The sequence below is a fragment of the Cupressus sempervirens genome, chromosome 5, assembly GCF_028749045.1.
Source record: "Cupressus sempervirens isolate cs-2001-9-10 chromosome 5, ASM2874904v1, whole genome shotgun sequence".
NCBI lineage: Eukaryota > Viridiplantae > Streptophyta > Pinopsida > Cupressales > Cupressaceae > Cupressus > Cupressus sempervirens.
In genome coordinates this window covers 522,156,557-522,183,009 of record NC_143122.1, presented here as the reverse complement: position 1 = coordinate 522,183,009, position 26,453 = coordinate 522,156,557, and the positions used below count along the sequence as shown (strand labels likewise).

The window sequence follows — 26,453 nt, the reverse complement described above, 5'->3', positions numbered from 1 at the left end:
CGAACCCCTTATAAAAATGAAAACATTGTGAGTAGACCAACAAACAATGATTAAAACACACAAAAAGTAATGATATCAGTTAATATGCTAAAGACAATGATAAGTACAAACAAAACCCCATATTTTTTTTAAACATGCAAGATATTTTACACATTTAAAAAAAACACAAGATGAAACAAATGATTATATCAATAATGTACACTATTTTATTACCATTCCTCTAATTATTTCTTTCTATCACATTACATGCAATGATTTCATGTTTAAACTATAGAAACATACAATGAAAACTACAAGGAAATCATGAAAACACTAAGTGAATGATAAATAAAGGCGAGATATTGCTAGTTTGTGATTTCTTTACTCAAATGTAAAAGAAAGACAAGGTTGAGTGAAATGATAGAGATGAAAGAAACAATAAGCATTAGTAAGAGGTCTGCAAGTGACTTCTATATGATGAAAATGAACTGGTTTGGGATTTCTTCACCTTAGTAAATCGGTTAACCACAACTGGTACTATGAATTTTTGTGAACATATTAACACTAGTAGAATTTTAACAAATAAATGACTACGTGACTAAAATGTTTAGTCATAAGACTAAATATTTTAGTTATGTGCCTAAAAATGATTAAATTCTTGTGATGTTTCATAATTTATAAGTATAAGTGACTATATAGATGACTAATTTGGTCATTGGGTAAAATCCTAAGGTTAGAAAGAGATAAATGACTAATTAAATGATCAAATAAATGATTAACTAATTTATCACCAATAATAAGTTACCCAAATAAATTACTCTGATTTTTCCAAAATAAGATCTTTATGTTATATTTTTAAAGATCTCTCTCTCTCTCTCTCTCTCTCTCTCTCTCTCTCTCTCTCTCTGCCTTATTTGGCCAAAAAAATGATCGTTAAAATGATCTTTATAATAAGTTATAGATAAAAAACTAGGCTAGTTGTTGCATTTTTGATGATTTATACTACAAAAGAAATACAATAAAATATCCAAATACTTAAAAGACACTAATTACGCTATATTTTTCAAGTATTTGTTTGATTTATATTAGAAAATAAACACATACAACATTGCTTATATTACAAATGAAATATAATAAAATAATATGAGAACTTATCAACATCGATTAACTATTAATTTTAGCAATTAAAACTATTGACCAAGCATCTCTTTCTTTCTCTAAAATTTCTACTTCTTTCAAATACACATCTCACAGCTTTAAATATCCTTTTCTATAGAGAGATTGTATAGAAGGGTCAAAAATTCAAATCTTACTAAGAATATGTATGCCTCATTTATTATATATAAAATTTATATGATTTAAATGATAAGTTATTTTTATACTATCTAAAAATAATATTAAAAAAGAAAGAGTCACAATATAATTTAAACCCAAAAATATACCTAAACTAAAATACCAAGATATCTTAGAAATACTATTACATATCTTATTGTTATGAATAAACTTTATAATATTCAATTGATAAATTATTTGTATACTTTGTGAAAATGATATTAAGAAAAGGGAGGTAGATTTAAAATTTTGTAACATATAAGAATTGATTGGAATCTAAAATAAGGAAGAAAAAGTCTGAAAAAATAAAGCAAAGGATACAATTTGATATGTCTTTCTAACTATATAGCCTAATAAGTTATATTAAAATATTTATTTTTATATATTAAAAAATAATATATATCTCTTTTAAGATTTTTAATGATGGCATAGACCTAAAATGGCACCCCTAAATCCCAGTTGGTGGTTTCCAATAACCTTGTTTCTATCAGGTTTGTAAATGAGGGAGACTAGGAGGAGGAGGGAGAAGTGACTAAGAAGGGCATTAGAGGTTGGATCCAAAGGTTTTATCCACAGTGGATGATCATCTGTAGATTAAAATGTTCAATGATAAATTAAAATGGACTTTGTCTCAAAGGGTTTTTGGGTTGTAGAATTTTTGAAAATGGAAGATCACAAAAACTTTGTTGTGGATTTATAGAATTACATTTTTAAGAATAAGTATCTTATAGTCAAGGGATGAATGATTTGAAGGAGAATTCAAAGTTTGGTAATGAGCACTGGGAGTCATATCTTTTTTGTTAGGAAATTAGGGGTTGAGGAAGAGAAGAATATTTCTAATAGTATGGGTAAGGGCATGGTGCTTAAGTTTAAATTGGGAGAGTTGAGGTTTGGGGGCTCTAGAAGTGCATCTTTATCAACACCCAAAAAGGTATTTCTCACAAGGGTTGTGACCAAAAATTTTCTAATGATCCTTGCAACATAGAGGATGCATCATTCTACTAGGTTTCATCAACTAGACATTGAGAGTGGAAAGGTTGTCAAGGAGTGGAGATTTGAGAAGGATGGAACTCCTATTACAATGAGAGATGTGGCTGATAGTAACAAGGACACACAATTGGATGTTTTGGAATTTACCTTCTTAGGGTTGGATGATAATAGGTTATGTAGGTGGGATGTGAGGGTAAAGTATGGTTCTTAGGGTTATGTACATGATATTGATAGTCCTATATTGAATTGGATAGAAGGGCCATCACTTTTTAGGAGGTTCCAATTTCTAGTGCTTACAAGTGCGATAACTATAAAAATCATATAAGTGCTTAGGAGAAGCATAAATGAGAGAACTAGGAGGTATGCATTTAAGCCACAACATTCACCTATATTGAAATATGTATTACAATATACTTTATACATATTATAGATTTGGGGACTTCATGGGAGTCAAGTCTTACTTATATGTAAAGCATGTAGAGTGAGTTGGAATGATTAATACTTATAATGATTGTCTTTTAATTTTATAGAATGGCTTTATTGTGTTAATAAATAGGAATACAATTCTATAGAAAATACAATTGGTAGTGTTGAAAAAATGTATACAAAAAGGAGCTCAAATAATGATCTATTATCCACTGTTAGAAATCTTGAAATGATTACTTAATATTCAGAATTAATTAGGTCTCACTATAGAAAAGAGTACTCATTGTGACTAAATTTATATTTTACCTAATATAGAATCATAATATTAGACATTGAGTGCTAATCTATGTTTTTTCTTTTGGTGGTATTTAATAATACACAGGTTGCCTATTTGCAACATTTTCAATGAGGATTATGATTCAAAATTTTAGGGAGTTTGTTAGCTTAGTTTTGAGGTATGGCTAGTGCCATCTAGATGATTGAATATGTTTCATGTAATAGTTTAGGGAAATTATTACATGATGATTTCACTAATGATTATGAGCTTAATGAGCAAGAAGTTTATATTTTTTCCCAAGTCTCTAAAATTTGGGGATGGGTTGGTCCTTTTAGCATTATTGTTTATAAATATTTCATTATAAAAATAATAAAAACACAATATTGAAGTATGTTATAGCTATATAGCTAAATGCACTTGACACCCAACACATCAACATTGATGATTAGTGATTATTGAATAAGAATGATGACCAATACATACTAAATAAAGATGAAATATCAGAATGACAATCCAATATTGAAATATAAAAATACAATTTGATCCCTTAACACCAAGATGCACACCCTCAAAGAAAATATTTTAAAATTAAATAATAATGGAAAATAGATACCATAAGGTAAAAATAATGGAGAGTTAGCAGTCAACATTAGTTGTTGAACTCAATTTATTAACTCTTTTTATATTGAGCTACGTACGGTTAAGGGATCTTATACAACTAGTTGTAGAGCTCATCATTGCACATTAATGGAAAATCCAAGCCATCTTCATCATATTCTACTTGAGAATGACACATAAATATGATCCCTGTAATGACTCAGCCACCTGCAATAATTTCACCATACATGTGCTATTCACTTTATTTATTTATTTTAGATTAGGAAAAGAAAAGAATTATTTGAATGAATGTGTGAGGTGTAGGATAAATGATACAATAGACAAAACCTTAAATACCTTTATTTTTTATTATTGATAAGCTTTAGAATCCTTCCAAAGCCACAAATGATTTTTCTTGGATGGCCAACTAATGTATTTGTTATTTATCAAAAATTTCAAGCTCATCTAGACCTATTCAAAGACCCAAATCTAAAACTAAAATTTTCACACCATAAAATGTCAATTTCTAAATGTTGAGACCATTCACTACTTTTGTTTAATGTATAGTTGAATTATAGAATTGACAGTTTCATACAATGAATAGAGGCACAATAATGGAAGCTTATGAATGAAACAAGAAAATTAGAATGAATATTTGAAGTTTGTAGTTAAAGATACTGTTCTTGTAGCATTACACAATCAACTCAGCCATTTAAGAGGAATATCATTATAATCAACAATTTTAGAGTACCTCACACCTTGAGTTTTAGCCATTTAGAGGAATATCATTATAATCAAGAACTTTAGAGTACCTCACACCTTGAGTTGTATACAGGCTTTAGGCCTTGTCAGTATAGAGTAGATTCTTGTTCTTCTAGCCAAATGATATAATTGTTGTAGGGAACTTCAAAAGTATAGGTGAAAATCTTGTATTTGTAGTAGATTGATAGGAATTGGGCTTTACACACTCAAAGTCATGCTATGAATATAAATGTCTATAGAGATCAACTCAATGTCCACTAATGTCTTCATGTAGGGAAATATGATGTAATTCATTAAATGTTCATATAATATTCATCCTTCCTTAAGGTCCATCACAAGGTCATAAATGAGTCACAATCCTTCCTTAAGGTCCATCAAAAAGTCATAAATTAGTCACAATCTCAAAAAATAAGTAACAAAAAGAAACCTAGGAGTTGCAATAATGCTTTAATGTACCACACACAATGTTTAGCCTATATTGAAGAAAAGAGGAAACCCTTGAACTATAATCATCAAGGGATGATGCAATTAGTCACAACTTTGTTCAAATATACAACTGCAACCTTTTCCTACTATATGCTTTCCATGCCAATAAACTATACAAGCACTTAGGAGATATATCTTTCATTAAATATAAGTACTACTATCAAAAACCTTTATATTTTTTGGCAACTAATATAGATTCCTTGATTTATTGAATCATCTGACATATTCCTCAAGGAAAAAAGATTTCAATATATTTTGATAAATATTAAATCATTTGACTGTGGTATGGGCATATGAAACATTAGTTTGAGGCAATGTCTCTTTATTACCCCTACTATATGGTAACTCAAAATAAATTATCAGCCTTGAACCAAAGTCCAAATAAAAGATCAATAATATTTAAATATATTTAACTCTAATTATAAATATATAACTATCTTTTAGAAAAGGTATGCCACTGTTAAAATACCACTGAAACTATAATCACTCCCTTCTCTATTCAAACACCTCTACCATCATCTAAATGGGTATCAATTTCTCCATAGTGTTCCTTGATTGCTAACTAGGATTATTGAATGATGAATGGGATTGGATGTTATAGATGAATTATCTATTGTAATATTTCATTTATATTATCCATTTCCTAGTGGCCTGATGTTAATATTATTATTGCTATAGATAAGTTCATTGGATTCACATCAAGAAGATTTGAATTTTTTTGTGTCTAGTGTTTCTTCCATATTTTTGTTCGATTCTTGTATGATATATAATCCATTTTTAATCAATCTGATCACCCATAGAAGTAGATGCAAACTATAGTGCAGAACTTAACATCCTTTAAGTTGCACTAGATATGAATCCTACAGTTACATTATGGAGCCAAATCAAGAATCTTTCAAAATTAAAAGCTACCACTTTTTAGTAGACTAGCCATCTAAGTACCATCTAGTTGGCTAACCTATTCATATATCAACATATGGTGCTACAAGAATTTCTAGCAAATGGAAAATATAAATATGTGCTCAAAAACCAAAAAGAAATGGAACTTCAATATTCTACAAATATCTAGGCCCAAACTATGTGGCACATCACAAATTTCTTGTATGCTAAAACTAAATGGACCTAAATTGATCTTTGAGTGCTTCCACAAATCTTAGTATCATATATAGATTCCATAACCAAAGGTTATCTCTTCCATAAAAGGATATATTAATAATGGAAATGTCTATATTGTAGGTAGTTAAATGGTGCTAAGTTAAAACCATCTCCTATACTTCAAAAAAAGTTCTCTTCCATCAAATTCTCATAGTACTTGCACTTGCCTTTTTTCCATCAAGGTATACTTGACGCTATACTAGACGTGTTACCTTCATTGGGTCAAACACTCAAAATAATTATATATGAGCATTTAATATGTCACCTAGAAATTTGAGCTCATGTTTTGGCTTAAGCCCAATGATTTACCAATTGATCTTATTTTTTTACTACTTGCGCTTATCCCATTTGATGGCATACTACCTATATTCATATGCCATAAATATGCATTAAGATATTAACCATTCCCTTAATTATCATATTTACATTCAAAGAGGGATAACTTGATTCTACCTCTATTACTAAAACTAAGTTGGATATTAAATTGTTGAAAACCAATAGCTGGCCCACTTATCACAAGACAACACTACTAATTTGCCAGTAGTTGTAAAGAAACAATATAGAATACTAGGAATCAATAACTATTCTAGCCAATTTAATTATGAGAAGATGTTCACTAAAATACTAAAGGAAAATAAAATTTCTTATATGCACCTATTTTATTTGATCTATGTGATGTTGAAACCAATATTATCCACGCAGTTAACTAGGGTACTAGATTCCCCATAATTAATTGTAGACGCTATACATAACCAAGGTTTCATTGACATAGGAAGATTGCATAATGAACTGATAACTATAATAAATCAAATATACATTAAAATAAAATAAGAATTGTGTCAAATTAGCTCAAAGATAATTTACTAATCGAATGGCTTCTTTGAAAAATTATAATTTGACAATTTTACATAAGTATAGTTTAACTTATTTGTATTGGTGTAAATTTGACAAAAGACACATTTAAAGAAGTGATCAAGAATGGGATTCTAAGAGAACACAATAAATTACTTGAGCTAGTACATTAATTTAGAAAACATATGATTGTGTTTTTACTATATTGACATAATCAATACCATTTGTTGCATCAACAAGAAACATATTTGAGGGCTGAAAATAATAAGCTCAGATTATTTTCTAAACAAGTTACTACAAATTTAGATGATACACCATGTAGAACAATTATTATTATTATTTATCAAGGAGTTGCTTTTTTTTAATCAATCATACTTAATTAATCCTACAATATGGGCTTTGGATTCTCTAGCAAAAAACAATTAATCCTATACATTGTATTGGGCTCTACTTTGCATCGCACATTTATTTCAACTAGTTTGAGCTACTATGTATTAACATGGCTTTTGATTATTATCATATCTTTTGAATTTTGATGTACTAATAGGGAAATATGTAAAATACATTCACCAATGGCTTACTTTTAGAAATTAAAAATTTGAAACATAATAAACAAGCTATATTTGAGATGTTTCCATATTTGAATGATGTCAAATTCTTATCTTAACCAAATTTGCATAGTTTTATTCAAGTCTATCTTGATTATCCTTGGGGATTGTTCATATGGTTTCCTTTCATGTTAAGGAAAACCCTTATATTGAATCTTTGCTACACTTTTGGTGTAGTTTTTCAAACATGTAACCTAATTTTTGTGATTACATATTGTTAGTATCAATGAGACCCTACTGACCAATCCTATTAGATCTGAGTTATTATCACCTATCACCAACCTCCTTTTCTAATTGTTCAAGAGAAAATGTTACTCCCTCAAGCTCATTGATAATTTTAGCAATTTTTTGCCCTAGTATTTGTGAGAGTAAATTATTAATTATTAATTATTAATTATTTATTCTATTTACTTAAGCTAACTTAGGTTAATGCATTTATTTAATATTTTGTATTTAATCTATGTTGTGGTTAGTTGTTGACAGCATGGGAGTTTGTTCCCTTCTAGCATGTTCCACCTTTTGTGGATATGTGCTGAGTTGTCATCCTAATCTTCTACCACCTTCTAGCTTGTTCTAGAAGCTTCCTTGAGGTCTTTATAAGCGACCTCTCCCTCATTGTATTTTCATCACATTACTTCTCATTGTAAATACATTTTTCTCTTGTGTTCCCATATTTGTCTCTCATGTCCATTTAGGATTTTTCCCTTGCTCCTTGCTCTTCCTTCCTTGGCTTCTCTTTGACAGGTTCTCACATGCAGGTGATCTTGGGCATCTTCAGAGTTGGCTTTCCTCAACTCCAACATGGTATCAAAGCCTTCTTGCTGCTGCTTCGTTGAAGAAATTTTGAAGCCGTGATTTGAAGTCACAAACCTTAGTTTGTTTGTGCATTTTTTCTTCAAATCAAGGGATCAACAATTTTTTGGAGCACATTGGGGCCAAATGGACATCACCATTGGATCTGAAAGGCCGTTTGCAGTCAAGATTCATATAAAGCTTTTTGTTTTTGGAGACAAAGCTCAGGAGGCAATTTTTTTTTAACTTCTAGGACTACCATACAGATGTATGGATGATTTCGGGCTTGAAAATTTAAAAAAATTTCATGCAGAGTGCATCGCCGTGGCACCGCCTAGCGGCCACTGTGGGGCCGTCCGCGGCTCCCCAGTTACTGGCGCCTCCGCCTGAGCGTCTCCACCAGCGGCGTTATTTCGTTCTCTGCCCGTGCCCCACTTCTACAGTGACACCACCATCTTTCTCCGCCACCGCTAGCTTTGCTTCTCTCTGTGCTGCTTATCTGAGTCACCAGTTTTGTCAGCGTATGCGTCAGCACCTGCGTTGACAGTTTTTGCTGACACAATGCATAGTCAACACAGTTGTACCACGTGGGGTGACACGTGGCATGGGTGCCACGTGGCACGTTGCCACATGGACCCTGCGACATCACCTACCACATGGCCTTCTTTTTTGCCACGACGGCCTAAAAAATGTTAAATTTAATGGCGTGACTTGCTGACATCAGCGCTTGCATCATTAGACCTTGCATGCACCTCTCCTAATTTTATTTTGCACCTACTTGTGTTTTTTGGCCATAACTTTTGCATATGAAGGTATTTTTCTGATCCGAAAGAAGCACCAAAAAGCTAATTCTAAGATGGAGACATTGGTGTAGGTATTTTAAGGTTTTGATGCTTTTTTATTACCCATTTTTTAGTTGAAGTCCGAAGTTCTTTTTTTAACTCCGGCATGCATATCTTTTGAGTCCCATGCCCATTTTTTGAAAACTTTATATTTTTGGAAAGCTAGTTTTGTCACCTTTTCAAAAATGTGGTCCTTTTTTTGAGTTTTTGGCCCATGCTCTTTCTATCATAGTTTTGGTATTTTTGCTATATGGTGGATATCTTGAGTGTTTTAGGCCTGAGGATCATTTTCTTGGCATGGTTTCCTTTGTTTTAGGTTGTACTTTATTTTTTTGTAGGTTGTTTTTAGTTTTGATCATTGTAGTTATCATTCTGAAGCACTTTTATGTATTTCACTGAGGTAAAGTACCACTTTTGCATTTTGGGAGTCATGAATGTTGTTTTGAGTCAGTTGTACATGCACTATTTTCATAAAAGCACCATGGCGGGGATAGTTACTTGCTATTTTAGGCATTCTCCCTTTGTCAAGTGAGTGTCCCTTCCATGACATTAGCCCCATGCAGAGTTAGTTTGACTGTGTCTTTATAGGTGTTTGTTCTTTTCCTCTCTCATCATTCTTGGTTCGTCTGCAGAAGACTTTGGCCCACCTTCTCAATTGCTTGTTATCACACCCCGTCTACATTAAGGGGGGGTCATGTTGTTTTTCTAATGCATCCATAGTTCGATGGTTTGATAGTGTGTGTGAACTATGTATTCAGTAGTTGATCCTATATACAAGGCAATTGCAGTGGCTGGCTACCTATGCATTTCGGTGAGATGGATCATCTACCATATAGACATGCTCAGTTCATGCCTTCTTCTTCCATGGAGGTTCTTTAGATCAACAGTTTATAGATTTGCAACTTCTTCATGCTTCACTGATGCTTCTACGTGATCACTCTTTGTTCCTATTTTAGGGGACATTTCCCTAGTTGGAGGCTTCTTTAGTTCTTCACTAGGTTCTTACCTCTTTTTGGGGGAGGGTTTTTCCCACATGGTTTTCTCTCTTTCCTCATTTTCAAAGGTTGCATTTTTTTGCATTGTACATGGGTACCTAACATGGCCTTGTTGCCGGGATCCATTCTGCATTCATCTTAATTTTGTGAGCTTAAGGCATTTTCCTAAGTTGCACTTAAGGGGGGGTGTTAGAGTAAATAATTAATAATTAATTATTTATTCTATTTACTTAAGCTTACTTAGGTTAATGCATTTATTTAATATTTTGTATTTAATGTATGTTGTTGACAACATGGGAGTTTGTTCCCTTCTAGCATGTTCCACCTTTTGTGGATATGTGCTGAGTTGTCATCCTTATCTTCTACCACCTTCTAGCTTGTTCTACAAGCTTCCTTGAGGTCTTTATAAGTGACCTCTCCCTCATTGTATTTTCATCACATTACTTCTCATTGTAAATACATTTTTCTGTTGTGTTTGCATATTCATCTCTCATGTCCATTTAGGGTTTATCTATTGCTCCTCGCTCTTCCTTCCTTGGCTTCTCGTTGATAGGTTCTCGCATGCAGGTGATCTTGGGCATCTTCGGAGTTGGCTTTCCTCAACTCCAATAGTATTTGTGGCACTATGGATTCAATAGGCATCAATTTGTGACCTTATACTCTAAAATTAGTTGAAACTTTCAATGATTGAAGATCAAAAAGATTGTGCAAGTTTTCTTGGATACTTGTGAGAAAAAACTAACTATTGCATGATAATGTAACTAATGTTATTCTAGAAACATGAGTAGTAACTTTATTAAATATATTTCTAATTCTTGTATCTCGAAAATGAAGATGACAATTCACATGTGATGAATACATGTGTTTCTCATCTATAGGTAAGGACAAAATTTTAGTTGTGGAAAATGATGGTGTTTTCCACAAACCCTTTATGAAGGTCCCAAACCTTTATTGGCTGATTAGAAGTAGTGCTTACAAATTTCCTATTTGATAATCTGCTAACACATATAACACAAACCTTATTTGAATAACTTGTTAAAGTATGAACAATACGACCAAACTACACATCCTATAGATACAATTTGTGATCACTGCTAGCTCCTAGGATAAATTTGTTTTCATCAAAGGTACCGAGATCCAAAAAAGCACCAAGAAAACCATGTAATGTACTTATCAAGGAACCTAAATTTATATCCCAAAGTTTAATTTGCATATCTTGCCAACTAGTGATTATTCGATCACTATTGTTTTAACAAAGTAAAGAATGGAAGCCACCTTCGTGGGAAAGAAAATATATCTTGTAGAAGATGGTATACTTGACTCCGCATAATTCTCAAATGCCAAATCACTTTGCTAGATAACTCTATCCGCTTACTTCCATGTTGATTCTTCTATGTTGCTAGCTTTAAAATGATTCATCATACGAAAGTATTGTCTTGGAAACAACACAACTAATGAAAACATAGAAAATTAGGTACCAAAGCTACCAAACATACCAAATGCCATTACGAAGATAAATTTAAGGCTTTTCTAAGTTTTAGTAGGTGAAATGCATAGATTAAATATAAAGGGCTACTTGAAATTTAAATATTTGCATTATTTTAATTTCTAAAAACTCATCTTCAAATTTATTAAAACAATTTCTACAAACTAGAGAATCTACTATAACTTGTATACAGTTTGTTATTGTATATGCCTGCATTTAGGAAATTGGAAATGATACTTCCAATTTAGGGATAGCCATGAAGCTATAGATTGATAGACTATTAATTCCTTGAATAAAGGATTTTTCTTGACTTTGGCAGCTTGTTCAAATGCATAGGCAATTTCAATGAGAGTAGGCACTGAACCTCATTTCCCACCAAAATATATGCCAAAGGGAACACTAGCTTTATTGTAACCTATAGGCATAGTGGTTCCAGGAAACCCATAAACTATGTGGTTTCTTCTAAGAGCCTTTCTATATTATTGTAAATTCAAGTTAGATGTGCTTTGAGCTAGGAGGAAATAGTACTGTCCATACTTCAAAATCTCTTCCTGGTACTAAAATAAGGTAAAACATACATAATCTCATGAGAAGTTTACAATGAAGCTATAAAAAATATAGCAAAAGAGAGAGGGAGATAAGTGAGCAGAGAAAGGGAGAGATCTCAAGCAATTATTGATCACTTATGAGAAAATCAATGCATTTCTTTTGGCATATAAACCAAAGAGATTGCATGCTCATGTCAATGGTTATAACTTAAAATACATATGCTTTGATGTTTTGATTTTAAAAAATTCAATGCTTCTAATAAATATAAATCTGGACTATTGGTCCTAATGGGCAAGGGATATGATGAGATTGGAATGACATCTTTATTGGCTACTTGATGTTAAAGAAATGACTTAATTTTGAATATATATGGTTAACATTCGTGGTGTCATCATTGTTGATCTTATTTGCCAATATTGAACAGTCTTTCAAGCACTTGTTGTTTTGGTCCATAATGTTGGTCCTAATTGGAAACTTGTGAGTGATATAATAAATTCCATCTTGTAAATAAACGTGATTTTTTTAATCTTCTTTATGATATCAAGCTCTTGTACTTCCTATCTTGGGATTGACTATTTCTTTCTTATTCAATTATTCAAGTCTACATAGGAATAAATAAAAATGATTTGTGAACATGAAAAACAATAGTGTTGATTTATAGGTGTGTAGTTTTATAAATTTTTATAGATTCATGAGATTGATTTACACCTGCTTGATTGGATGTTGCCTATGAAATTTTATCTCATTAGTGCATTTTTTGAAAACCAAAATATTGTAAAGAATGACATACAAGTCTCATGAAGATAATTAGTGGAGATGGTGGTGACAGTCCAGAAGATTTTGGCTCTTCTCAACCTTACCCTCTACCTTACTTGGAATTCGAAAGGCATGATCCTAAATGATCTTTGTGTTGTAAATACAAATTTTGAATTAAGATGATAATATATTTCTAGGTTTTATTATATATGCATTAATCTAATTACATGCAGGCCATTTTTTTGAAGATTTTAGTATAGCTATTTGTAGGCTATAAGCATTTGAACATAAGAAAAAAAAAAAAATCTACTAAAGAAATATTTGATATGGAAATTATGGGTTATATTTATTATTTCCTAATATTTTCTTCAAGGAATCTACAATAAATTAAAAAGTTTTAAAAATAACTAAAACATTAATAATTTTAAATCATAAACTAGTTAAACATACTATCACAACTATTGTTCACTAAGACCTTTTACTTTCTGAACTCTTTAGTTAGTTCTACTTTAATACTTTGTTAAAGGTTTTGGGTCTTTTAAAACCTATTTTTACATAATCAAAACTATTATCCACTAACTAATTTCTAAAATAACATTACTTTCCTAAACACATTCTATTTCTAACCCTTTTAAATCTTCATTAAAAATATATTAAATTAAATTAAAATAAACTAAAACAATACTACAAAATATTAATTCTATTTACTAAAAAACAATTAAATATAACCAAACTTAAATAACTACTAACCAATCTTAATTACAATCCCTAACTTACTAACTAACTAATCCTAACCATCTAACTCCATTAAATACCTTCCTCTAACACCTTTTAATTAAAATAATTACTAACTAACTATTACTAACAACTAACCTAACCTACCCTTAACTACCTATAACCCAACCCTACCACCTATCCCCACTAACTCTAAGTCCACCTAGGCTTACGTGATCTTTCCCCATATAGAGGTTACACTGTCCAAGGATGGAGAAAGGCATGTCAAAGATGGTAAATGCTTGGGAAGGGAGTTTAAAGTTTAAAATGGAATCTTCAAACTATTTCCTAGCCACCACCTACCCAAGCTTAAAACAAACTTACACCCAACCACACTTGTTTGTACTTCCCACCAATCAACTCGCATGCAAATGGTTGGAAAGAGATGATGCAGATTTCCAAGCATGAGTGGTTATATTTAAAAGTTTAGTGGGTGAGACTTTAGGATAGGATAGAATAGTTAGATATTCATTTTTTTTGTTTATTTATTTTATACTATTAATTAAATAAATATCAAGGAATATTAAAGAGAATCTTGAGGGAATATGCTCTATTCAAAAAGGAGATTAAAATTTTTCCCACACAAAGGGCAAAGAGCATTTTTGCTCCAAATATATTTTTATTTTTTTCAAGGTCTATATTTTTTTCTAAGTGTTAAATTCTCTAAATTATTTACATAGCCAAAGGTGGATTTTTTTTCTCTATGATAGATTATAGCTTGGTGTTTGATGTTATATTGATACACTCGAATAGGAATATTTTTTTCTCGATAATTACTATAATACAATGAAATACCAACTAAATAAATTGAACTTCCCTAATATAGTTTGGGATTAAATTTCATAACTTAATATAGCATCATTTCATCTAATTATCATTAAACATATGTGTATACATTTGAATCATAAAGAATATCATATGAAAACAAATTGCTCATTTTTAAAAACATATGTGGCCTAACCACTTCTTATTCATTTTATTCAAACACCTAATTCAAATACTCCGTCAAGAAAGAATTAGGGAAGAAAACCTGACATCATTGTCATTTCAAAAATAAATTTCACAATGAAGTTTACAACATGATCTATCTTCAGGAAAAGTCTCAAAGACATCTAAATCAAAATACTAAAACCCTGAATACCAAATAAGCTCCATATCAAGGTAGCCACTATGAAATCTGCAAATTACATCAAAGTAATCATGGAGAAATGAAAATTAATCAGGAGGCAAACAAATTTATTATAAGAACTCATACAACCAAATACTCCCATCCTAAGTTTGCACAATAGGTTCATTATTGAGCTCGACTAGGGAGAAGGTGGATTTTTCTAGGGTAGGAGAAGTGAATCACAACATCATAACATATGTCCCTTCTGAGGCTATAATCATGAGAATTTTCATTATTTCACCTCTCGATTTTCAAAATAGAAAATGGTTTGTACTAACAAGTAGGGGCTCATTATCACCCTACTCTCTCCCTCTCCTCATCATGAAGAAAGACTCTACACTACCCAGGGTCTAACTGAAGCCCTCCTCCTGTACATGGCCACTTCTACCCTATCTAAAGGTGAGTAATGCCAACCCCTTACAGTTTTCCCTCATAAAAATAACGAAAAATATGAAAAAAAATAAATTAAGAATCCCATAACAATCTCATCCCTTACATATTTCATCATATATAAAAAAAAAACACAAATGCAAAATGCCTACTTACAAATGAGAACAAATGGTTAATGCAAACTACAATTTTGAGAAAAGCTATCATTCTTCCTTCTTCAATCCTTGCTTTTTACTCTCTCTAAATGTAGAGATTGGGTAAACACTCTTCAACTCTCAAATTTCAACTAAATAGGCTCCTAACTTACCCCACTTAAAAATTGTAATAACTCCAGACTTTACCAAGGCCTTCTAAAGTCTTCTAACTTCATTTTATCATTAAGACAACCTTTATGGTGGTGTATAAACTTGTCAAACTCATGGTGAAGTTCCAATTTTTGCACGAAAGTAAAAATGGGATATTTGGGTGGTCACAAAAGTCAAAAAAAGGGTCTAGAGGGGTGGGATATTTTTTCTCCTAGGATCATTCTAGAACCTATTAAATTGGCTTGAAATATTTGAATTTTCTAAAAATCCTAATTAGGGTAATTAACCCAGTTACCACTAATTTAGTCCATCTTAGATTATCTGGTTACTCTGCTAACCCTAACTATCATGCTAATATACATATATGGATTATGAGTGTCAAGTAACACTATAAGATTATTTTTATAAAATATTAGCCACTTTACGATTACAGAATGATACATACATTCAGATTATGATAAAAATAATATAAAAAAAATGGGGTTTGCAGCTTTTATTAGACTCAACCTTGGTTTTCACAAACTATACATAGAATCAGTTACCAATTCTCTATTAGATTTCATGACTATTAATCCTACACACTAAATTCACACATTAGTAGCTCAAGAAAAATCACATGTATGTAGTTAAAGTTTATCTAGATAATCACATAAATCAAAAGATCAATCTTTCATATAAATAACAATTATCTCATTTTTGTTCATATATTTAACCATTAAAAATTGCATAATCAAGGTATTAATCATATTTCTAATCTTATATTAATTTACTATACTTTATCATAAATATGCATGCTCACAAAACATTTAAATAATATGATTAAGTATCTCAAAGTAAAACATCACACGACATAAAATAACACAATAATGTTCAGTTTGTCTAACAATGTCTCACCATATCAAGTCATAATGTATCAGCTATATTATGATGGATTAGGGTGAGGCCTCACATCCTCCCCTACTAGCCATGAACTTCCTCTTGGAGTTCATCAAAAAATTATGGGTACTAGGATCTCAGAATCTGTGTTGCATGCTCCCATTAAGTTGTGACTCATGATAACAATCCCACTAGACCTTAACCTGGTCTAATTCTTAGCCTCAAAGAGCTAAGGTCCTTTAAGAAATAATATGGATAGGCTCCAATGCTAAGTACCCATCTGAATCCACCTAGAAGGCATTCCAATCTATAATGTGAGACTCATCATAAATGTATCCTCTAAGTATAGTAACATGAACCACATCATGGATGTGTGATAGGCTAGGTGGCAAGGCTAGATAGTATGCAACTGGTCCTATCCTCTCTAAGATCTCAAATGGTCCAATGAACCAAGGTGCCAACTTAGAGCCCTTTTAGAATCAAATCAAACTCTTTTATGGTTGCACTCTCAAGAAGACTCTATCTCCAACCTTATACACTCAATCTATCCTCTTCGCATCAACATACTTCTTCTATCTGTCTTGTGCCTCTCTAAGGCACTATCTAATTAAGGTCACCTACTGCTCCATCTCTTTGCCTAACTTAGAACCAATAAATACCCTATCCTCAATCCTATCCCAACTTAGGGTTTTTTGCAAGGTCTTCCATACAAGGTCTCGTAAGGTGCCATGACTATAGAGGAATGGTGCCCATTATTATAGGAAAATTCAACAAGATGCAAGTATTTCTCCCATTTGACCTAATGATCTATCATGTACATATGTAACATGTCCTCCGAAACTTGATTCACTCTCTCAGTCTGGCAGTCAGTTTGAGGATGGTTTGATGTACTAAAATTGAGCCTAGTGCCCAATGCTACCTACAACTCTCTCCAAAAGGATGAAGTGAACAATGAGTCTCTATTTGAGATGATCTTATGGGGAATGCCATTAAGTCTGATAATGTCTTGCAAAAACACCTGAGCTATGTCTCGTGTTGTGTATGTAGTATTCACAGGTGAGAAGAGGGAAACCTTGGTCAATGTGTTAACCATCACCTAAATGACATCATGGCTATGAGAAGACATGTGAAGACCAACAATAAAATCCATAGATATAGCATCCCACTTCCACTCTAGAATTTCATGAAGCTAAAGAAGCCCACTGGGATAACAGTGCTCTACCTTCACCCTCTGACACTCAAGGCATTTGAAACCAATGCTAGCAATTTGCACTCTCATGCTTGGCTAGTGATATAACTACCTTAGATCTACATGTAGCTTCTTAACACTAGGGTGCATTGCATAAGGTGCTTTGTGAGCTTCAAGTACAATGAGCTCATGTAAACCCCCAATGTAAGGTACATAAATACATCCTCTATGATGCAAAAGTCCATCAAACTCCAATGAATACTCTGAGTATTTCCCTTCTAAAGCTCTCTAAGAATGCACCAACTAGCTAACTTCTACATAAAGCTCATCATTTGGAAAGTGATGTAGGATGTGCTCTCTCAAATTGATGCAAGTAGTCACAAATGAAAGTTAATGGCACCTTTGACTTAAGGCATTTGCAACCACATTCTCCTTTTCATTGATGTAATGAACATCAAAATTGTACTCACAAAGGAACTCCATCTACCTTCTTTTTTTAACACTAACATTTAGCTGTGTGAATATCTACTATAAGTTCTGGTGGTCAGAATGAAGTTTGAATCTATAACCTAGAAGGAAGTGTCACCACCTCACTAAAGCATGAAAAACTACTACCAGCTCTAGGCCATGAGTAGGGTAATTAAGTTCACAAGTCTTAAACTCCCTATACTCGTAGGAAATAGGTCATCCATCCTGCATTAGGACTACCCCTATACCATCTAAGGATGCATTTGTGCACACCACAAAATTTGTAGAAGGATCTAGCATTGCAAGGATTGGTGCACTCATGAGGTCTCTCTTGAGCTCTTGGAAAGCTCTAACAAACTTCTCTATCCACTCAAACTTCTTTCCCTTTCTATAAAAAGATGTGATAAGGTGTGCCAATTTAGAGAATCATATAATAAAGTGTTGATAATATGTTGCTAGTCCCATAAAACTCCTCACTTTAGTGATACTAGTGGGTATTGGCCAATCCATGATGGCCCAAATCTTCAATGAATCTATTGAGACTCCATTGCCTGATATAAACTAACCCAAATAATATATCTTAGGTCTAGAAAATGCACACTTTAACAAGCTTCCATACAATTGGTTCTCTCTCAACTTTAGTAACACTTGTCTTAGGTGCTCTTTACACTTTTTCTCATTATGAGAATATATTAGAATATCATCAAGGAATACAACTACAAACTTATCTAAAAAGATACATAATACTCCATTCATGAGGCTCATGTATATAGCTTGAGCATTTGTGAAGCCAAATGGTACCATGGTGAATTCATAATAACCATACCTCATATAGAATGTAGTCTTGTGGATATCACTATCCACAATTCTCAATTAATGATAACTTGACTTTGGATCTATCTTCAAAAATACTCAAGCACCATATAACTAATCAAAAAGATCATCGATCCTAGGAAGTGGGTATTGGTTATCAATGGTTACTTTGTTCAACTACCAATAACTAATGCACAACCCAAGTGATTTGTCCTTCTTTACAAAGATCACTAGTGCACCCCAAGGTGATACACTAGGTCAAATATGCCCTTTCTCAAAGAGTTTTTCGAACTGGGTTTTTAGATCATCAAGCTCATGAGTAGTTATTCTATAAGGTGCTCTTGATACTAGCTAAACTTTTGGCACACGTGTTGGTCAATCCATGATGGCCCTAATCTTTGATGGATCTACTAAGACTCCATTGCCTAATTTAACATAACTCAAATAATATATCTTAGGTCTATAGAACACACACTTTGACAAGCTTTCATACAATTGGTTCTCTCTCAACTTTTGCAACACCTTTCCCAGGTGCTCTTCATGCTCCTTCTCGTTACGAGAATATATCAAAATATCATCAAGGAATATGACCACAAACTTATCTAAAAAGGTACAAAATACTCCATTCATGAGGCTTATGAATATAGCTCAAACATTCATGAGGCCAAATGATACCATGGTAAATTCATAGTGACCATACCTCATACAAAATTTAGTCTTATGGATATCACTATCCATAATCCTCAATTGACGATAACCTAACTTTAGATCTATCTTCAAAAATTCTCGAGCACCCTATAACTAATCAAAAATATCATCGATCTTAGGAAGTAGGTATCAATTCTTTATGTTACTTTGTTCAACTACTGATAACCAATGCACAACCCAAGTTATTTGTCCTTCTTTATGAAGATCGTTGGCGCAGCTCAAGATGATACACTAGGTTGAATATGCCCTTTCTCTAAGTGTTCCTCCAACTAAATCTTTAGATCATGAAGCTCATGAGTAGTCATTTTGTTAGGTGCTCTTGATACTGGCTCAACTTCTAGCACAAGATCTATGTGAAAATCCACTACTTTAAGTGGAGGCATACTAAAGAGCTCTAAAGGAAGTACATCTACAAACTCCTACAGAATTGGAAAATCATCGAGGGATGGCTCTCCCTCTAAATCTTCCTCTCTATCACTAAAGGTGCTAATGAACAACTAGCATCTCTTTCGCATGCACCATCTAAGCTACATAGCAGAAATCATACAAAGAGATACTAGTCTCTTTACTCCAAAGATCACCCTCGAGATCCCATATTCATCCATACATTCTACCCTCTTTTGTTGACAATCCATCTTGGTAGTGTGGGCATGAAGCCAATACATGTCAAGGACAACATCATAAGAACCTAGAGGGGTAATGTGTAGATCAAACATTGTGGTCATGTCTCTGATCTAAATCTAACAATAATGCACCATAGAACTAACTAACCCTCTAACTCTTAAGGCTAACTCTACTTCCCAACTAACATCATATCTAATTGCCACTAGCCCACAATGCTCTGCTATATTTGGAGATATAAATGAGTTAGTAGCTCTAGAATCAAATAAAACAACAACCACACTACCCTATATTATACCTATGGCCTAATGCTCAACTTGGTGGTTGTCAACCATTGCAAATACTCTATGAGATCTACCCATGTCACCAACTGTAGGCTTTGGAGATAGCCCCTCTCTGACCAATGGATGATTGCCCCTTTGGACAATCTCTAGCTATATGACCCATGCCACCACACGTGTAGCATGGTCCTTGGGTATATAAGAATGTACACCCTAAGATATGGACTATTGTGGACCTCCTCACCTACTAGATACACTATATCCACCCCTAGAAGGTTTTTGAGTCTTTGTTAACTAAGACAGTGGGATGTGTGCCTTCTGATCCTATTTAGGACCTTGTGACTTCCACTACTTCGGCTTAGAGCCTTGATAACTCTTTGATGGTTTTTGTTGCTAGGACTATTGGCCCTTAGAGGACCTTGTTGCATAGCTTGATTCCCTTTCCAAGGGGATTTCTATTGTCCTAACTGCTGTGTAGAGTTTTAGTTCTGAGACTAATCCCAAGACTCCTATCTCCTTCATGTATTCAACATAAGGAAGGGGCTCAAGAAACTAACTCTGATACCAAGCTACTATGAAGCCCCTTTGATGTAGAGAATGAAACTCCTCTATCTACTTTTTTTTTAAGTACTCATACAGGTACTTCTCTCAGAATCTAACCAAAAATGTCTCCCATGTGAGGGTACCCATCCTCACTCCTATAGATTCTGCTTGTTGCCACCAAATGGAGGTATTATCCCTCAACTAATGGACTACTAGTCATGCCTTCAGATTACTCCCATAAGGACATAATCCAAAACTCTATTGTAGACTGTAACCAAGCCTTTGCTACTGCTCCATTAGTGGAATCGATAAACAATGGTGGCTAGATTCGTATCAACTCCCTGATCTCATCTCCTACATGTTTAGGAGGTGTATCAAGTGGTGGTCCTAACTGATGTACTGACTCACCCTCATGTTCATCCTGTCCCTCAACCTGTTTCAGTGGGGGACTCCTACTCCTCTCTCTTCCACTTGCCCTAACTCTTTTAAGATCCTATGCTTCCCCTTTAGGAATCTGCTACCCTAGTTGTACTATAGGTGCTAGCCTCTACTAGGCTACTCTTATTAGGGTCTAAAGGGCATCCACAATATCATGATTAGGGTTCGATAGTGGTGGTGGTGGAGGTCATGTAGGTGGTGGTCCATCCTCATGTTCCACCCTAGCACTTGCCACTCTATGACCTTTACCTCATCAATTGTTTTGTGTGATGGGAGACATCCTACAAAAATTAAAATTTAGATTAAGTTGAAACATAAGGGTTTTATGTTCCTAGTGTTGAAACACAACTCTAATATCAAAATATCATGCCCAAAATAACGAGGCAAAAACACACATAATTTTATTTATTTGTTTAAGGTTAATAAGTTCACTATGTTGATACATGTTTGACTAAGACTTACATGACACATTAGGTTTTGACATAATCCAATAAAGTCATTTTACAAGTCAAACTATAGGTACATTGAAATGTAGACATAGGGTTTTTCTAGCAATATGTTAATTCCTTACCTAAAGATTTCTTACTCAAGGATGCTTTAATATTTAAAATATAGCAACCATCTACAATTTAATTTAATTTTTTTTTAAATAGCTAAAATATTAATACTTTTAAATCATAAACTAATTAAACATACTATCATAACTATTATTGACTAACTAATTTCTAAAATAACATTACTTTCCTAAACATGTTCTACTTCTAACCCTTTTAGAACTTAATTAAAAATATATTAAATTAAATCAAAATAAACTAAAACAATACTACAAAATACTAATTCTATTTACTAAAAAAATTTAAATAAAACCAAACTTAAATAACTACTAACCAATTACAATCTGTAACTAACTAACTAACTAATCCTAACCATATGACTCCATTAAATACCTTTCTCTAACATCTTCTAATTAAAATAATTACCAACTAACTAAAAATATTAACACAAAAATAAAACTAACTAATTATTCCTAAAAACTAACCTAACCTACCCTTAACTACCTCTAACCCAACCCTGCCACCTATACCCACTAACTCCAAGTCCACCTAGGCTCACATGAGATTTCTCCATATGGAGGTCAGATTGCCCAAGGATGGAGAAAAACACATCAAAGATGATAAGCACTTGGGAAGGGAGTTTTAAGTTTAAAATGTAAAGGTGGTTGGAGATAATCTTCAAACCATTTCCTAGCTGCCACCTACCCAAGCTTAAAACAACCTTACACCCAACCACATTCTCTATTTGTGGAACCATTGGGGAAGGTTTAAAAAGGTGTGCTTGGAAATTTTATTGAGGGGTGGTGTATTAATGTTGCTCCCTCTTTTTATTGACTTTGGTTGACATCTACAAGACATAGGAACCATTATGATTTAAAGTATAGTCAATGGACTTTAGGATAGGATAGAGTAATTATGTTTAAAAGTTTAGTGGGTAAGACTTTAGGACAAGATAGAATAGTTAGATGTTTTTATTTATTTATTTATTTTATATTATTAATTAAAGAAATATCAAGGAATATTAAAGAGAATCTTGAGGGAATATGCTTTGTTCAAAAAGGGGATTAAAAATTTTTCCCATACAAAGGGTAGAGAGCATTTTTGCTCCAAAGAATTTTTTTTTTGAGTGTTAGATTCTCTAAATTATTTACATAGCCAAAGGGTTTTTTTTTTTTTTTTTTCCCTTTAGGATAGATTATAACATGGTCTTTGATGTTATATTGATACACTTGAATAGGAATATTTTTCTTCTGAATAATTACTATTATACAATGAAATACCAACTAAATAAATAAAACTTAACACAGTTTGGAATTAAATTTCATAAGTTAATATAGCATCATTTCATCTAATCACCATTAAACATATGTGCACATATTTAAATAATAAAGAATATCATATGAAAAGAAATTTCTCATTTTTTTAAAACATATGTGGGCTAGCCACTTCTTATTCATTTTATTCAAACACATGATTCAAATACTCCATCGAAAAAGAATCAGGGAAGAAAACCTGACATCATTATTATTTCAAAAATAAGTCTCACAATGAAGTTTACAATAGGATCACTATCTTGAGGAGAAGCTTCTAAGACATCTAAATCAAAATACCAAATCCTTGAATACCAAATTGGCTCCATATCAAGGTAGCTACTGCAAAATCTACAAACTACATCAAGGTAACCATGGAGAAATGAAAACTAATTGGGAGACAAACATATTTTAGACAAGGAGGACTCATACAACCAAATACTCCCATCCCAAATTTTCACAATAGGTTCATTATCAAACTAGACTAGGGAGAAGGTGGATTTTTCTAGGGTAGAAGTCGGTCACAACACCATAACAGATGCCCCTTCCAAGGCTATAATCACAAGAACTAATGTTCTTTCAATTATCAATTTCTAAAACATAAAATAGTTTGTACTAATGAGTAGTGGCCCATTTCACCCTACTCTCTCCATGTCCTTGTCATGAGGAGAGACTTTGTACTGCCCAAAGTCAAACTAAAGCCCTCCTCCCATACATGGCAACTTATGCCCTATTCAAGGGTGAGTAATGCTAACACAACCCTTATAGTTTTTATTGATAAAATAAATGTAAAATATGAAAGTAAAATAATTAAGAAACTCATAACAATCTCATCCCTTACATGTTTCATCATACATACAAACACACACATATGGAAAAGGCCTACTTGAACAATTGAGAACACAACATGAAGACACAAATTTAAAGGATTCCTACCTTCACAAATGGTTATGGAAAACTAAAATTTTGAGAAGAGTTATTCTTCTTCCTTCTTCAATCTTGGCTTTTTACTCTTTGTAAATGTAGAGATTGGGTGAACACTCTTCAACCCTCAAATTTGCAACTAAATAGGCTCCTAACTTACCCACTTAAAAATTGCAATAACTCCATACTTGACTAAGGCTTTTTAAAGTCTTTTAACTTAATCTTATCATTAAGAAAACTTTTATGATGGAGTATGAACTTGTCAAACTCATCGTGAAGTTCAAATTGTTGTACTAAAGTAAAAATAGAATATTTGGGTGGTCATAAAAGTCAACAAAAGGGTCTAGAGGGGTGGAAAATACCCCCAACCCATACATATACCATCAAGCACTTGGTTCTCATCAATTTTTTGCCCCTAGGACCATTTTAGGACCTATTAAATTGGCTTAAAATATTTGAATTTTCTAAAAATCCTAGGAATGCAATCTTACCACCAAATTCTAATTAGGGTAATTAACCAAAATTTTCACTAATTAGTCTTAGGTTACTAACTTAATCCATCTTAGATTATCAAGTTACTCAGCTAACTCTAATTATCATGTTGATATACATATACAAATTATGAGTTTTAAGTGACACTATAATATCACTATTACAAAACATTAAACACTTTATGATTACAAAATGATAGACACATTTAGATTATGATACAAAGAAAATATAGAACAACGGGGTCTTCATCTTTCATTAAACTCAACCCTAGTTTTTACAACTATACATAGGGTTGGTTGGTTATTGGTTCTCTATTAGATTTCCTAGCTAATAATCATACACACTGAATTCGCACATTAGTAGCTTGAGAAAAATCACATGTATATAGTTAAAACTCATCTGGATAATCACATAAGTCAAAATATCAATCTTTCATATAAATAACTATTATCTCATTTCTGTTCATATATTTGACCATTAAAAATTGCATACTCAAGGTATTAATCATATTCCTAATCCTACATTAATTTACTATATATACTACATCATACATATGCATGTTTATAAAATATTTAAATAACATGAATAAGCATCTCAAAGTAAAACATCACACGACATAAAATAACATAATAGTGTCTAGTCCATTTGGCAATGTCTCAACATATCAAGTCATAATGTTTCAAAATAACAATTTATTAGTCGTACTATGATAGGATAGGTTGAGGCCTCATAGGAAGATACATATCTATAAGCTTCACCACTTATTCCTTTCCTACTCACATCTTCATTTGTAGCTATTATATTGGTATATGAACAATATCTTTTAGTGATTTATTTGATGATGAGAGGGAGATAAAGTGGGCAGAGAAGGGGAACTAGGAAGGAAGGGAGTGAAGGAGAGGGAGAGATTCTACCTTCTTAGCATATTTTAATTGAAAGATATGATGTCATCCAATGTGTGAGTAAGAGACTAGATGATCTATAAAAGGTAGATATTGAGATCATGTTTAAAACCATACCCTTGAACTATTTCTTCCATGTTGTTGCTTATATTCAACAGATCACTAAAAATTGTATAATGTCATAATAGTGCTGATATAATTTAACCATTAGCTTTTGGATTCAAGGGTGCCAACTACCATGAAAAATTCAACTACCAACTATCAATCATGCCTTTTATTGAAGCTATTTATATCCAAATTTATGGGCATTAAAGATGATACTTCTTTTCATAGCATAGTTTCTTAGCATAGCATATTTTCTTAGCAACATCCTTGGCCCACCACTGGATTTGTTTAGTATAGGAACTGCATTTTTAAAAAGGTTGTACTTAGTAGCTTTATCTCATATTATAGCTGCCTGAATAATAATTTATAGGAAGGCCTCAACAAAATTGGCTTAAAAGGCTTAATGGGTGTGAACTATGTTAAGAATTACTAGATTCAACTCCTAGTGAATTAGGTTGGTAGGGTTGAAAGGTGGCATGTAGATTGTCTAATAAAGAATCTAGACAATGTTTATCAAATATAGGAGTAACAACTTATTTACAAGAGATTACAATCCTTAATCAAGCTCCATTACTTTTGGTTGTTCTGAACTTTGATGACCCCAAGAGATTCTTTAGAGCATAATAGACATGCAAACTCAGCTTTCTATTGTACATATTATATTTTTTTATTTTGTAAATTTTAATATATTGTAGACCATGTAACTAG

General features: G+C 32.6%; 1 pseudogene; it reads left to right on the top strand.

Annotated features, from left to right (window-relative positions):
- The first annotated feature begins 8,563 nt into the window (after positions 1–8,563).
- Positions 8,564–26,453, top strand: part of LOC149556998 (uncharacterized) — a 40,023-nt pseudogene continuing 22,133 nt past the window's right edge.